Source organism: Condylostylus longicornis, unplaced genomic scaffold, assembly GCF_029603195.1.
Source record: "Condylostylus longicornis isolate FDR11 unplaced genomic scaffold, ASM2960319v2 ptg000010l, whole genome shotgun sequence".
In the NCBI taxonomy this organism is placed as follows: Eukaryota; Metazoa; Arthropoda; class Insecta; order Diptera; family Dolichopodidae; genus Condylostylus; species Condylostylus longicornis.
In genome coordinates, this window is record NW_026577979.1 from 20,118,175 (window position 1) to 20,124,174 (window position 6,000).

A 6,000-nucleotide genomic window follows, 5' to 3' on the forward strand; every position below is an offset into this window, starting at 1 on the left:
AAACAATCTAACCTTCCATTATCTTTGTTTGCTTGATAACCATAACAAAATAACTGTCACAAAAGTAAAAATTAGTATATGGGCAATATTGTATTCCATTAAGCCCTGAAAATTTTATTTTCATAAGAATCTCTATATAATGATTCCCCAAATAAAAAATATTCCAAATTTTATAGAAATTATTTTCACCCGATTCTGTGTTGAAAGATTGATGCAAAATTAAACAAGGAATAAAAAGAGATAAAAAGAGAAATAATTCTGCTAAAAAAAATTTAGAATTATTAATATAAAATGAAACCAAGAATATAAAGAATTTAGCATACTAAAAAGTTTACTTTAAGTTTCGGCCAAATTTTGTTTTTTTTTATTGACGTATTTTCCCTTGCCGATATGAAATTATTATGACATTATAGGTCTTTTTAAAGTTTCTTTCTTTTAAATATTTAAATGACACCAATAACATAAGTAAGCTTTTCTTAATGTAAAGAGCTTATTTTAATATGCAATTCAATATGCCTGACTTAATTCAAGGGCGGTAAAATGAAGGTGGTTTTACTGTAAACGTGAAAATTGATGGAGGTTTTGCTGTATTTATAACTACTATTATTTAAGTTATATTGTAGATATTACATTTTTGACCGGCCCCTACAACTCTTACCATTTTATATTTTTTTTATGAACTTGTTAAAAATGAAACAAAGTTTCTGTTGCAGCAAGAACCAAAATATTTATGATCTATAACATATGCTAATAAAAAAAATATGTTTTTTAAATGTTAAAGTACGCGTATGCATATGTATGCACATTATATTTAAATTCATTGTATCAAAAAATTGTATTTATTTATTTTTATAAAGAGTCAACACTTTATAGAAGTAATAAAGTTAAAAATGATCTGGAAAATACGAGCGAAGCATTAAAAATTATATAACATTGCATTTTATCGTTATGTAAAAACTTAAAATACTGGTATATGGATATGTTTAAAATGAAATATAATTATATTTTGCAGTTCATTAACATTAACCTCTCTTCTTTGACCTATAACTGTAACGAGAAAAAAAACGAAATATAATTAAAATAATGATCGCCAAAAGAACAGGTCTATAAAACATAAAGACGTGACATAAAGATAAAAAATATAATTATTTACAAAAATTAATCTGATCTCTTTAGACAAAAAGGAAAGTGTACCTACTATATTATACATATATGCAATTTGCATCCACGTAAAGGCATAATGTCAGTATATTAAAAAAAAAATAAGAATATTTCTTTTGCTGACATACGGTAAAGGTGAATTCTTTTTTATTTTTCCCTATGGTAAACGTAAATATATGAGAGTAAAATTGTTAAATTTTATGCAATCAATAAAAAGTCAAAAGGAAATTAATTAAAAACCTCAAAATTGCGATATTTTCTTTTTTCATTCAACATGATACCATAATTTTAAATTACTGCATGTACTATGTGGTCAATGAATAAATGCAATTTTCACTCCTTGGCAATCAATTACAAATCAAACAAAAATTTTACCACAGCGAATGAATTAGTGAATACTTTTATTATTCACATACATTTGAACCACTATACTCAACAATACGTAATATGAGTTTGTTGCAGGTAGGTCTTTAAAATTAGCTATAGTATTTTAAGCGAAAGTTTAACACGTATACTAATAAGGTTGTGATAAAAATGATACTCTGCAGTAAAACATTTTATGAATTCACCAATACGATTTTTAAAGTCCTTAAACATGTTTTAATCGATATAAATTAAACACAAAAATTCAATCAGGTATTCGTATATTTAGTTCAGAACTTTTAAAATAATTGTTAAATCTAAGAAGTTGAACTGCTGCAAATAAGTATAGTTTTCTTTAAACTCCCGTTAGTTCAGTTAATTAGCTACCAATGTAGGGTATTAAGTAATGCTATCGAACAAAACACTTGGTCCATTTCAATGCTAAAATTTAGCAGCATAGTTCTCTTAGAAAAGGCTTGAAACTTTTCTGCAAAACCTTGCAAAATATGTCTATGAATTAGCTTGTTCAAGGACGAAATAAAAATCTAACTTGCAAAATTAGCTATAAAGATACACAGTTTTTGCCACACTTACCCTAAAAATTATATAGATAAAATTCATAGTGTACTTACATTTCGGCTACAATTCATGAACTGTTTTTTATGTGACTTTCTCAGAACGTTAACAAGTCCATTCCATTTAATATTTATCCCTGTTACACGTGTTAATATTTTTGTAAAGTGCAATTTTAATGTAATCGTATAATTTCCGTTTTTATAATTTTATTTTCATTCATTATTTAATTTATGAATATTTGATATTACTTTATGTTATTAAAAATTTTATTATTATTTTCATATAAAAAAATATTAATGTACATACATATGTTATGCACCATAAAAACGTATGACCATTATATCCGAAAAACTCGAAATTTTGATATTTGTCTGAATTTAACTGATTTCAGTTAAATGCAAAGCATTATGCCTCACCTTCTATACTATTTTACAGCTCAATCTCTGGCACGTTTCATTTGGATTTAAATGTTATTAATATTTCTGTTTTAAAAACTCCATGGTACATACACTATTTACCCAATTAACGCACATCACCAAGAAACTATTTTTTTGACAATTAGAGTTTTCAAAATTTTAACAGAAAAATAATAAAGTTGGGTCAAACCAATGGTTTGTATTGCAGCACTTTTCCCTTCAACAAGTTCTGCTTTTAAAAACAGTCTATGTATATCCACCACACTATTAAAATTATTTTCATTCATATACAAAACTATTTCTAGGATTGCATATATTTAGGATGATGCATACATGCAGTCTTTGAAATAAAGCAAAAATTAATATAAAGTGTGGTTAACATAATGCTCGATTTTAAGGGTTAATTGTGTGAGTTAAGAAAAATAATTATATTTTTTAATGTCATGGAATTTACCTTTAGCTTCTTGTGTTTATAGAAATTTGAAAATGCTTGCGGTTTGGGAAATATAAGGTGTCAAAAACTCAAATTTTACAAATTTCAAGAGGCCATAACTTGAGAGGGGGTGGAGATGGAAAAAAATTTTATTCTAACGAAATGAACTACTTGTTAATGTCTAAAAGTGCCTAAAATTTCAAGCTTCTACATGCTGGGGTCTAGAAGAAAAGCGACATCAAAAATTTGGAAAAAAAGGACTTTAGATAACGGTAAATTTGAACGGCCATTTTGTTTTTCTAAAATTTAACTATAGTATACCGCGGTAGGGGAAGCAAGCCACTGCCTTTCTGCGTTTGAAAAATTTCAAAAATGCTTATGGTTTCATTGCAACAAATAGTTAAAATAGGCCGGACGGACGGACGGACGGACGGACGGACATGTCTAAATCAACGCAGAATTTTACGCTGAGCAAGAATATTATATATATGTCCATACCGCAGATGACTCCTTCAAGTAGTTACAAACTCCATACCAAAGTTAATATACCCTTCACGAAGTGCAGGGTATAAAAATGGTATAGAGACATGTACTATATGTAATACGTAGATTAATTATTAATAATTACTCAATATTTCTTTAAAAAATTGAATTCATTTAAAGGTACCTATATGTGCATATCTACACATTATATATGTACTAGGGGCCCCTGTGGTTTGCTTATAAGCAGCATTATCTGTTGTAAAAACAGGATTGTGGCAATCAATTTTAAAATAAGTTTAGAAAAATTTGTACATATTATGGCATACATATGCAGGTATATACTTGTATATGCATAAATATCATATTGGTTTGAAGATTAATGATAAATAAAAGTAATGGAAATATTTTTAATTTAATAAATTTTAAGATGTAATATGTGTCACTGTTAATTACATAGATATGATTAAAATTCAATTTAAGAATAAGTTAACAATTAAAAACGAAAAATTTCCTTATAAACAACGTTATCTGTTAAAATATTTCCATCATCGATTTTTCCCTGACGAACCGTATCTTTGACTTGAATTTTTAAAGAATTGGAGTCTATGGCTCTTGAACATGCTGTGTATAATTGCCCATGCGAAAAGCACGGCTGGGGGAGATAGGGGCCAACCTTTTCAAAAGTTTGCCCTTGGGACTTATTTATAGTCATGGCATATGCAAGACGGATGGGGAACTGATGCCGAACAAAATTAAAAGGAAAGGAAATAGTACCTTTCACGCTAAACTTTAAAACCAAAGTGAATGTGAACTAATAAAAAATCAATGCCTCTTTTCTTTATACAGACCTGGCTTGGCTACTTCCTCAATTGAAATTTCGCAAGCACACGAAGAATAATTGCCTTAGTACGTAACGTAACGTTTTTCGTGTTCTTATATCTCTCACAATTTTTAGTTTTATTTTTTTTAATTCCATTCCATGCTAAATACAACAACAAAAAATTATTTTACTCTTACTTAACTCATTTAAAATATTTCGCTTCCTTTTGCTTTTTATTTTTGTTTATGGTAGTAAAGCAAAAAAACAAAAAAAATATTACTACTCTTTTTTTATTCTCTTTCGCTTTTCGCTTTTCATTTTTTGTTTTTGCTTTACAGTATGTATAATCAATTGAGTAATGTTTCTACCCAGTATTCTCTTTTGCTATTTTCATTTTTTTGTTTTTGTTATTTATTAGATTATATGTATACCTGTTCATGAACTGGAAAAATCTTGTAAAATATAATATAGATGTACTTTTATATGTATTGACAATTTTTAACGACCTTTCCAAAGAATTTTTTTAGGAAAAGGACTTATTAGTTTCATTCTGTCCGTCCGTCCGTGACATGTTTACAAAACTTCTATACCCTTGAAGATAGAAGCCTGAAATTATATCTATACATAGTTCTTTATTAGAAACTTATTTCCCTAGAAGAAAATTTTTACCTATCTCCCTACGTATGCAAATTTCGCAAACGTAGATTTTAGTGGCTGGCTTACTCGATTGCGACATACTATATTTGAACTTTAAAAAACCAAAATGGCCGTTAAAATTTATCTGAAATCTAAAGTAGACTAGACCCCAGGTTGTGAAAGTTTAAAATTTTAACAGCTTTTAGACAGTAATAAATAATTCATTTCATTAGAAGAAAAATTTTTCCCACCTGCATCCCCTCACAAGTTATCGCCTCTTAAGATTTGTAAAATTTCAGTTTTTGGCACCTTATATTTGCAAAACCGCAATTTTTTTCAAATTTCTACAAACGCAGTAAGCTAACGGTAAGTTCCATGCCATTAAAAATTTTAATTATTTTATTTTTATTTTTGGTTTATTTCAGACTGCATCAATCGTTCATCCTAAATGTATGCAATTTTTGAAATATATTCGGATATGAATGAAAGTCAAGTGCTATATTACAAACTATTGGTTTGACCCAGCTTTATTAAATTTTTATTTAACATTAACTCAATTAATGTGGTATACATAACGTATTAATGTGAATGATATAGTACGAGAATTTTTATTTTCTGTCAATTTTGATTACTTGAAAGGTGGCAAAAAATGTAGGCACGGTATTCGAACTTATTTAAAAATTTCTGTAAAGCGTATGTGAAACTTTTTAAATTATTGTTAAAGGTCAATTTTCGTTTCAAAACAAATTTGATAACATTAAAATGATTTAGTTGACATTATTTTGTTACGTCAAATTTTAGTTGGTTGAATTTTGTAAAACTTACAGTTTCATAACATTTGATTATATAACACTCGAATTATACTTTCCCGATAACAAATGCTATTCGGGAAACCGCATCTAAATTGATCATCGATTCCAATAATCGATGATCAATATATGTCTCCTAAATATCGATTTTAAATTGACACATGCAATTACGATGACACATTGTTTGTGTTTTGTAAACTTTAGTTTTGCCTCGTTGTTAATCCTAACAGATTAATTTATAGGTTTTTTGTATCGTTTCTTATAAACAAATTTCTTTTATTTCATTTTTGAATATCTGATGCT